At 47.1% G+C, this 10,451-nt stretch overlaps 1 non-coding gene across 1 annotated transcript; it reads right to left on the reverse strand.

The window, feature by feature from the left end:
* Positions 1-7,666: 7,666 nt before the first annotated feature.
* LOC131905481 (U6 spliceosomal RNA) lies at positions 7,667-7,773 on the reverse strand. Its single transcript, XR_009377982.1, has one exon. It is a non-coding gene; the product is annotated as a U6 spliceosomal RNA (small nuclear RNA).
* Positions 7,774-10,451: the final 2,678 nt, after the last annotated feature.

Below are 10,451 nucleotides of genomic sequence, written 5' to 3' on the forward strand. Positions count from 1 at the left end.
TGCTGAGGCTTTATCACACACCTCACATACACACTCATCCAGTTAGTATTTACTGACCCATTTCTCCATGCAAGCGTGCCCCTTGACAATGGGGAAATGACCTGACCAAAGGCAGTCATCCAGGTTCCTGCTCTTGGTGAGCTCCTAGGAGGCAGAGGAGGAATGGTCAGAGAAAATAAACACGTGGTTGATGGCTTGCAGACAGTGATAAACGTTAGGACCACGTCCAGGGGGAAATGCGACATCATTTGAAGCTATCAATTATCAGAGAATCCACGTCCTCTTCTGCAGGCTCCAAGAGGTACTGGGCCTGAAGTCAGTTGACGTCATGTGATTGTGAGTGATCATCCAGCTAGGGATGACAGCGAGTGAGCAAGTGAGATGATGGGGTGGAACCCAGGGCCTTGCACACACAAGACAAGTGCCCCACCACTGAGCCATATCCCTAAACCCTCCAGCAAGGATTTGATTCTCTTCCTTTCTGACCCAAAGCCTGTCTCTTGCCCCTACCTGAAACTGACCAGGAGTCCAGAAGAGCAGTGCTGAGGTACTAGTTGGCATTGTGTCCATCATTGTCTCTTGAGGCGGGCATGGTGGTGTACATCTCTAGTCCTAGCCGCTGAGGAGGCTGAGGCAGGAGGATCTAGAATTTAGCAAGGCCCTGTCTCCTGTAAAGGAAACCCAGATGGGCTGGAGAGGTAGCTCAACTCAGTTAAGAGTGCATGATGCTCTTACAGAGGACCTGGGTTCAGTTCCTGGCACCATAACTTTTTGTAACTCCAGGTCCAGGGCAACCAATGCCTCTGTCCTCTGGAGACACTGGTGTGCACGTTCACACAGACACAAACAAATATATATAACTACAAATAATAAAAATTAATCCTCCTCCAGTTTGAGGCTAGCCTAGTCTACAGAGCGAGTTTGAGGACAGCAAGGGCTACACAGTCTTAAGAAAAAAAGATTTTTAGCAATTCTTTCTTTTTTTTGAGATTATAATTACATCAGTTTCCCCTTCGCTGTATTCTCCTCTGTCTCCCATATATCTCTCCTTGCTCTTTTTCAAGTTCATCCCCTCTGTTTTCATTGTTGTTTTGATATGTGTGTGTACAGATGTATACACAAGTTATATGTATATGTTACATATATGTGTGACTATATTACACATACATACATATACACATAAATGCAACCTGCTCAGTCTTTGTAATGTTACTTGAATGTATGAGGCATGTTTTCAGGGCTGACCTTTTGCTGTGCTCTCCCCTGGGTAAAACCAATTTTCCCACTCTCAGCATTCCAGAGTTGCCCGTAGTTCTTCGTGTAGGGTTGATCTCACCCCCACCACATTAGCACGTCCATTGTCGTCCTTGTTCTGCCCATGTTTAGGCAGTCATGTTGGTGAGACTTTATGGGTGTAGCTTCTGACACTATTAGGAGACACACTCTCACAGCAAACTCCCCAGTCCTCTGGTTCTCACAGTCTTTCTGTCCCTCTTCTGTATGATCTCTGAACCTTCTATGCAGGAGTGTGTTGTAAATGTATCTGTCCCCAACTCAGAGATCCACCTGCCTCAGCCTCCTGGGTGCTGGGATTAAAGACATATGCCATCACAGCCTGGCTAACAATCATTTTTAAAAAGAAAATAATAAAATAAAGTCTACTACCACCCAGCTAAAAGTCATTTTTGAAAAGGAAAAAATAAAATCTTTGTTGTAAGAGTTGTTTTCAATACTCAAGTGTCTATAGCAGGGCGTCTGAGAAAAAGACAGAACCAAATGAGAATTTGCGTGGATTCTGTGATTCTGTTGGTCCTCAGTTGTTTTGCCTTGGTTGTCTGAGATAGGGTCTTATGTGTCCCAGGCTGACCGGAAACTGGGGGCGTGGCTAACTCCCACTTCCCGAGTGCCGGGGTTGTATGGACAGCCATCCATGATTTATTTGATGCTGAGGCTCAAAGCTGGGGTTTGCTAGACAAACACTCCACTACCCAAGCTACCTCCTCAGCCCAGGTCCCGGGTCTCTCTGAGTATCTGGAGGAAGCAAAAACCAGCAGAGACCCTTTGGCTCCAACACTGAGGCTTGGACTCAGTTTGTAAGTTATAAGAAAGTTTCGTTGTTTTTTATACTTTGTTTATTGGGGAGCACAGTGGGTGCCCTGGCGTGTGTGTCAGAGGACAGCCTGTGGAAGTGGGTTCTCTTCTTCTACCATGTGGGGTCTGGGGACAGCTGAGGTCATCAGGCTTGGCGGTCGCACCCTCACCCCCAAGGTTATATATATATAAAATTTGTTTGTTACATAGATTTCACAATAGGATCATTTCCAGGAAGGGGAGGACCTGGGAAGGCCGCCGGTGGTTCCTGTTCAGGCATCGACAGAGGCAGGGGCATGATGGGATGGAGGAAAGTCTAGCCTTTGTGTTTGGAAAGCTATTGCCATCCCTCTCTGTCCAAGGCAAAACTCTCGCACGGTCAGAGCCCCCAGATGGCGTCCGACAGCCTGTGCTCCCGAAGCCCCTCTGTGGCAGGAAAGGACGATGTCTCCTCACCTCCCTTGCTTTCCTCTTCCTAAGGAAGCACAGGTTTCAGGATGCTGCTGAGCAGAGCGGCGGCAACCACTCAGTTCCAAGCAAGTCGCTAAGGATTGACAGAAGTTTCCAGCCACCCCAGAAGATGGCACGTTTACAGTGGGGTGGCATCAGAGATGTCGCTCAGTTTGACGAGTCCAGTTCTCAGCCAGCTCTTAGGACAACTCAGTGAAAAGCAGCAAGAACTGCATGGACAGTGTAGGGGCAGCTCCTGGACCAGGGCGCGCCCCAGCATCCTTTGTACTCAGCCTCTCCTGCTGTCTCCATGGAGTGCTTTCCAAAAAAAAAAAAAAAAAAAAAAAAGCAAGACCTCATTTAATGTGCTTTTACTGAATTCTAAAACCTACTACAAGAAACTTGAAGAAGTAGCTTACCAGAAACCATAAAATATGTAGGGCAGACTCTATGGTGGGTTTATAAGAACATGACCGGGCTGGTAAGGCCCACAGCTCACTCTGCTAGCCTGCCCTGTGCCATGCAGAATTGTCTCTTGTGTCCTAGTGTTACCCTTGAGGAGACAGATCCAGAAAATGTCACTAAGACAAAAGGGAGCTCCCCCCACCCCCCTTAAGGGCTGCCCAGATAAGATCTGTCCTGCGCAAAAGTTCTACGGTCGTGCTGCGGCTTTCCTTCTCCAAGCTATAATCCTCAGCCCTCAGACTGATAGCGCCCTGTCTTTGTTTTGTTTGAGACAGGGCCTTCATTTGTAGTCTCCATAGGCTTTGAACTCACGTCACTCCTGTCTCAGCCTTTGGAGTTTGGGGATTACTGGTGCCCGTCACCGCACCCAGTCCTTGTTCTCATTTTTGTGTGGTTTCCCTATCAGTGGTTTTGAGTCAGATCAAGTCAGCGCTGAGATGAAGATGTGGCAGCCCTGGGTCCCCTAACGCCTGACTCAGACACAGTTCCCCCGGTGTCCTGCCACAGTCAACCCGTTTCCCAGGAATGGCGGCTTGTGCTTCTTTCTCTGTCATTTTGCCTCCCTGTTCCTCAGTGTAGAATTCGACTGGCTGAAGAGTGATGATGAGTGACTCGCCCGAAATCAGTTCACTTATCCAGCCGGCATTGGGGGAGAACATTCCTGAGCAGACGCACAGTCAAGCTGATCTCTGCTTAGAACTCAGTGGCAAGCGGGGCCAGGTGGTCAGCATCAAGATCAAGGAAGGAATAGTTGGAGGAACATCTTGGCGTCTTGGATGCATGCCACGCTGGGAGGGCGGCAAGGTGGTTTTGCATTTTTTTATCTATCTATCTATCTATCTATCTATCTATCTATCTATCTATCTATCTATCTATGTATTTAAAAATTTTTCAAGTCAGAGTTTCTCTGTGTTGTCCTGGCTGTCCTGGAACTCCTTTGTAGACCAGGCTGGCCTTGAAATCAGAGGTCCCCCTGCCTCTGCCTCCTGGAGTGCTGGGAATAAAGGCCAACATCACTTGGCTGCATTGTCTGACATTTTAAGTAGGGGGAGCCATTTGAGGAAAAAAATCTTGGAGGCATGTCAAGTTTAGGGATTCAGGGAGCAAGCAATGGATTTCATCGAGGGGTTTGGGAAGCAAGAAAGGCTGGGGCAAGGGCTAGCCTGGGCACAGCAGCCCAGCAAGAGTGTGCCCTGTGCCCTTTATTACTAATCAGAGTCCTATTATGAGACTGTCTGGGAATGAAAGCTTGCAATCCCAGCTCCTGGGTGGGAGGTGGGGCGGGGGAGGATTGCAAATTCAATGCTATCTTGAGAAACTCTGTCTCAGAGTTTTTGGTTTTTGTTTTTTTTAAGGAAAAAGAGGGCTAGAGACGTGGCTTGGTGGTATAGCACACCTGCTGAATGCAACCACCTGCATAAAACTTTAAAATTACTATATACATAAAATAAAATCCTATTATATTTCTCACTTGCCTTGCCGTCTTAGTACACAATCGAGCACGCGCACACACACAGACATGCACACTAGCATGCACGCACACACTCCTCTTACTTTTGATTTTATACTATCAGCTGATGGTATAACTCAGTGGTAGAACACTTTCCTGGCGGATGAGAGACCATGGGTTCTGTCCCAACCACCACAAAAGAAAGAACAATCAAGGAAGCGGAACAATATAATATGCCTTATCATCTCTAGAAAGGTGATTTTGACCCAGGGGAAAGCTGGCGTCTTGTGCAGCCCCCACATATCCACGCACCCATGAGCTATGATGCTTCCCGTTTACAGCCTGATTTGCAAGATGGCTTTCAATGTCGTCTTTCTGTCCTAGGAACATGTTTGCAGATGTCTGAGTTGGCAGGCTGATTCAATATAAACAGTAGCGTGGATTGGGGAAAATTCTGAAACATTAGAAAAAAGTAGACACCCAATAAAATAGGCATTTAATTAGCTCTTAATTAGAGACGCCAAAATACAATAGTCTGTGAAAATTGTTCATTGTTCAAATCCCCAGTGTGAAAAGCTGTGTTTTATGAACCAGCCCCACGCACAAGTGGCCGTTTTGAATAATTCTCTTCTCATGGGTGCCCTTAGCTCCCATCTGTCCAAACATTGCCATTTGAATTTCTATAGAAAAGGGCATATTTTAAAACTCTGCTCTTCCCTTTTCCATTTTACTGTGCTCTAAAAATATACATATTTCTCCTGAAAGGGTGTTAATTTCAGCTCAGGCAATAACTATCCCAAGCATGTAAAAACGGAGACACTTATGTGATCCCTTTTCTGGTTCTTTGTGAATTATGAGGTGACAAATGGGGATGAAGACAGAGTGCCATGACCCAAGAGAGCCAAGGGAGAGAAAAGTGGTTTTATTTAACATGTACTTATTTGGGGCATGTGTGCATGTGCACGCGCGCATGTATGTGTGTGTGCACGTGTGTGTGTGTGTGTGTGTGTGTGTGTGTGTGTGTGTTGTGGTGCACATGTGGAGGTCAGAGGACAACTTGAAGAAACTGGTTTAAACCTTTCACTACGTGTGTCCTGAAGATTGAACTCAGGTTATCAGGCTGAGCCCCAAGTGTCTTTACCCACTGAGCCATCCTGCCAGCCCCCCCCCCCCCCCCGAATAGTCTTTAAATGTCATAAAGAGTAAGCAGGGCTTACCTTGATTTTGAGGCTGTAAGATCAGGAATGCAGGAGAGAAAAGCAGTGGAAAGTCAGTGGAAAGTTAGAAACAACTTGTTCTTATAGGTCACAGTGATTGGCAGCATAGAGACAATGCAGCCATGAGTCATTTCTTTATTTACTTATTTAGTGGCAGCATCTCACATATTCTGGGCTTGCTTCACATTCCCTTTGCACCCAGAGAGGACCTTGAACTTCTGATCCTCCTGCCTCCTCTCCATTAGTGCTAGGATGATGATGATAGGTGGGAACTACCACATCCTGTCTGTGCGGTGGAGCATCAAACCCAGGATTTCACATGTTCAAGGCAAGCACTCTTCCAACTGAGCCACATCCCCAACTGTAAAGAGGAGGGTCTTCAAGCAGATTCGGGGAGAAGTCCACGGCTTTCTTTTTAGTCAGAGTGTATTAGTCTCACAAGGACCAGCATTTGTGTAAAAATTCAGAAATGAGCCAAGATGGAAAAGGGTTTGGATACTGAATTACAGAATGAAGGGTGTAAACAAAAACTGTAGTAAACTGAGTGGAGGAGGAATGGAAAATATTTAGATAAAACTTGAAAATCTCAAAGGGGTATTTTTATTTTGTTTTGTTTTATTCTTCTCTCATATATTACATCCCTACTGAAGCTTCCCCCTCCTCCCTTCCCCCAGTCTTTTTCCTCCATTCCTCCCCTCCCCCAGATCCACCCTCCCTCTGTCTCCCCTCAGAAAAGAGCAGGCCTCCCAGGGACCTCAACCAAACACAGCATAACAGGCTACAATAAGTACAGTATATACCATCACATCAAGGCTGGATGAGGCGACCCAGCAGGAGGAAAGGGTCCTATAAGGAGGCAAAAGAGTCAGTGACAGACCCCACTCCCACTGTTGGGAGTCCCACAGCGACACCAAGCTACTCAGCCATACCATACATGCAGAGGACCTAAGTCAGACCCCCACGCGCTCCCTGATCTCTGAGAGCCCCGTGAGTCCTGGTCAGTTGATTCTGTGGGCTGTGTTCTAGTGGTGTGCCTGACCCCTCTGGTTCTTCCGACCCAGATCCATTCTCCTCCCACCCCACCCCTCCACAGGACTCCCGGAGCGCCACCTACAGTTTGGCTGTGAGAAGCTGCATCTGATCCCATTGGTTGCTGGATGAAGTCTCTCTGGTCTCTTTGATGAGCGTTTTGCTAGGCTCCAGTCCCAGAACACTCTACAGGAAGAACAAACTGTAGATTTTGGGGCTGGGTTGGTGTCCCAGCCCCTCCACTTGAGGCCTTGCCTGGTTACAGAAGATGGCTAGTTCAAGCCCTGTGTCCCCCATTCCTGAGAGTCTTTGCTAGGGTTATTTTCATAGATTCCACGGAATTTCCATTGCACTAGGTTTCCACCTTGCCTCTAAAACGCCTCCCAATTCCAGTGGTTTCTCCTATTATCTCCCCTCCAGGCAATTCCTCCTGTTCCCTGTGGGAGACCAGCTCCCACATTTTCCTCAGGGAACTCTTGAGGAGGAAGGAATAAGAGATTTAGATAGAAGGATGGAGGGGAGAGAGACAGATAGAAACACAGGATAGCCTTGCAAGGGCCTTTCTGTCTCTTCTAAAGGGCTGTTTATAGGAATGCCAAGGACTGGAACAAAAGACCTCCCCCTAGCACAGCCAAGTGCAGATCCTTCCAATCACCTGGTTACCACGCACATGGTCAAGTAATCCTCTAACACAGCTCTCTGGGTAAAGCAAGCTCAGATCTCACTAGGAAACCTTTATGGGCCTCCACAATTCCCAACCCAACCTGCCCCCATTCCATCAGCAAAATCTATCCTCTTTCCTCCTCCCAGAGAGGTCCATGTTTCCCCCTTGAGCCCTCCTTGTTACCTAGCCTCTCTGGGTCTGTGGGCTGTAGCATGGTTCTACTTTACTTTACAGCTAATATCCACTTATAAGTGAGTACATACCATGTTTGTCTTTCTGGGTCTGAGTTACCTCACTCAGAAAAACATGGAACGCTTCACGAATTTGGGTGTCATCCTTGCGAAGGGGCCATGCTAATCTTCTCTGTATCGTTCCAATTTTAGTATGTGTGCTGCCGAAGCGAGCACTATTTTATCTTATTTTTAGATAGGATTTCATAGAGTCCAGGCTGGCTTTAGTCTTTCTTTGTATCTAAGGCCACATCTTGTTTCTCCTGCCTCTATCTCCCAAGTGACTACAGGCGTTTCTCACCCTGCCCAGCTTAGAAAAAGATAACTTTTAACAAAGGAAGCAGAAAATGGCAAGTAGGTACAGGAATAGGAAACTGAAAAACAAAACAAAACTGTAGTTAAGAAAAGGTCGGGCCAGGTATGGTGGCTCATGGCAGTGGCCCTGGTGCTTGGAAGTGGGGCAGGAGCATCAGGAGTTCAAGGTCACTTTCAGTGACATAGTTAAGTCCAAGGCCAGACTGTCCAATCTGAGATGCTATCTCAAAACAGCAAAAGTCAAACAAATAACCAAAACAAAAATGGGAAGGTTCAGTGCTGTGGATATCACTCTATATAAATAAAGCACTGATTGGCCAGTGACCAGGCAGGAAGTATAGGTGGGACAAGGAGAGAGGAGAATTGGGGAAGGAGGAAGGAAAGAGAGACTGGCTGGAGCCACCGCCAAGACAAGGAAGATGTAAAGTACCTGTAAGCCACGAGCCACGTGGCAAAGTAAAGATTAATAGAAATGGGCTAAATATAAGAGTGAGAGCTAGACAATGATAGGCCTGAGCTAATGGCCAAGCAGTTTAAATAATGTAAGAGTCTGTGTGTTTATTTTATAAGTGGGCTCCGGGACTGGCGGGACTTGGCGATGGGAGCTGGAGAAAAATTCTCCAGCTACAGTTCGGAGAGGAAAATCATAAAAGTAACAGTAGCATATTGAGACTCAAAGAACAATTGTCAGGCCTGGAGCAGGTGGTTCAGTTACCTTGCAAGTACAAAACCCCAAGTTCAACTCCCCAGGACCTACACAAAAAATGGCAGACATAGTGACATTATGAACCCAGCACTGGGGAGGCTGGAGACAGGACAATCCCTTGGGCTTCCTGGCCAGTCAGCCTAGCAGAACTGGTGAGCTCCAGCCAATGAAAGACCTACTGCAAATGAGAAATGATGAGATTTCTAAAGAATGACACCATGGTTGTCCTCTAACACACACACACACACACACACACACACACACACACACACACACATACACACACACACACTTTCAGAAATAAATCCAGGCTGGAAGCGTGGCCCAGTGGGAATGCCACACGAGGGCTCTGGCTCAGCCTCCAGCACCAGAAGCCAACAGATCACTTCCTAGCCCGCAAAGTGTACAGCTCCCTGAATTGTCGCCCGTTTTCTCCTGTCGTCCCCCCCCCCCCCCCCCCCCCCGCCTGCTGCCTTCCCTCACGGCAAGTGGAGTCCTTTGAAGGGATCCTTCAGGTGGCAATACACTGGATTTGACTCTCAACTTTCCTCTGATCTTTCTCCCGGGTGTGAAGCCTCGTCGGAACGTCTGTATCGGTGTCGTTGACATTCACTCTCACAGCGAAACCCAATGGAAAGAAAAAGGGAAGAGAATCAGAAAGAAACAGACATCTCCTTGAGGGGGTCTCTTCCCAAAGAAAAATGTTAGTGGGATCTATGTTTGTGTTTGTTTGTGGTAGGGCCCAGCCATGCAGCCTAGACTTGCCTTGAACTCATGATCCTCCGGCCTAAATCTCCTTAGTGATGGGATTACTGTCCTGAACCAAGACACCTAGCTTAAGACTCTGTATTTCTTGACTCTGAATCTCAGGGCCAAAGACAGAAGAACACAGAAGAGTCCTGTTGAATAAGGTCCCAGCCCAATTCAAGTTAGGCAACCTAGAGGGAGGCTTCTGAAACTTTGCCGGCAGGGGGCGCTGCGGCGCCACCGGTTCTGGGAGAGGGCGTTGAAGGCAGCCATCAGCAGAGGGAGCCACACAGATTTCCAGGGCATTAAATATTGACAGGCGTGGAGGGCTGCAAGCAAGAGGCTTGATACTAAGAACAACTACCTGGGGAAGGACTGGGTAGACTCTACAAAGGTTAGGGCGCAGTTAATAACCACAATTTTCATGTCGTCATAAAGAAAAATGAAATCATGATACTTGCAGGAAAATCGACGTAACCAGAAATCCTTAGGTTAAGCAAGAATAAGCCAGACTCAGAAAGAACATGTGTTTTCTCAAACACAGAACCTAGATTTAAAATTATGTGTATTGTGTGTGTACATATATGTATGTTTGCTTGCAGGTCATAAAAGCAGAAAGGGGAACAGGAGAGAGGAGACAGATCGTAAGGAAGTGGGAAATAGATGGAGAGATGGCAGAGAGGGTAAGGGGGTACACGTAAGAAGAAAGCAGAAGCTTGGACTAGCTGAGGAAGGAAGAGAACTGATGGAGTAGAGATAGAAAAATGAAAAGAAATCATGGCATGTGTGAGTGAAGACACCATGGTGGACCCCATCATTTTGTATGTTCACCTAAACAATAATAACAACAATAATAATCATGACTGGACGTGGCCTGCCCGAGGCAGAGGTGGGCCTCCTTTGGGGGCAGCTCACATTCTCCTCCAAGGACAGCATAGCCTGGGAATCCGGGGATACCATTTGCATTCCAGCTGGTGGAGATCCGATATTACAGGTGAAGCTGCCCCAGCTCACCACAGAAGTCCTTCTAGAACTTTCCAGAGCATTTCTGAAAGCAATTTAGGCAAAGAGTTTTCATCTTCTAATT

The sequence above is a fragment of the Peromyscus eremicus genome, chromosome 2, assembly GCF_949786415.1.
Source record: "Peromyscus eremicus chromosome 2, PerEre_H2_v1, whole genome shotgun sequence".
Taxonomy (NCBI): domain Eukaryota; kingdom Metazoa; phylum Chordata; class Mammalia; order Rodentia; family Cricetidae; genus Peromyscus; species Peromyscus eremicus.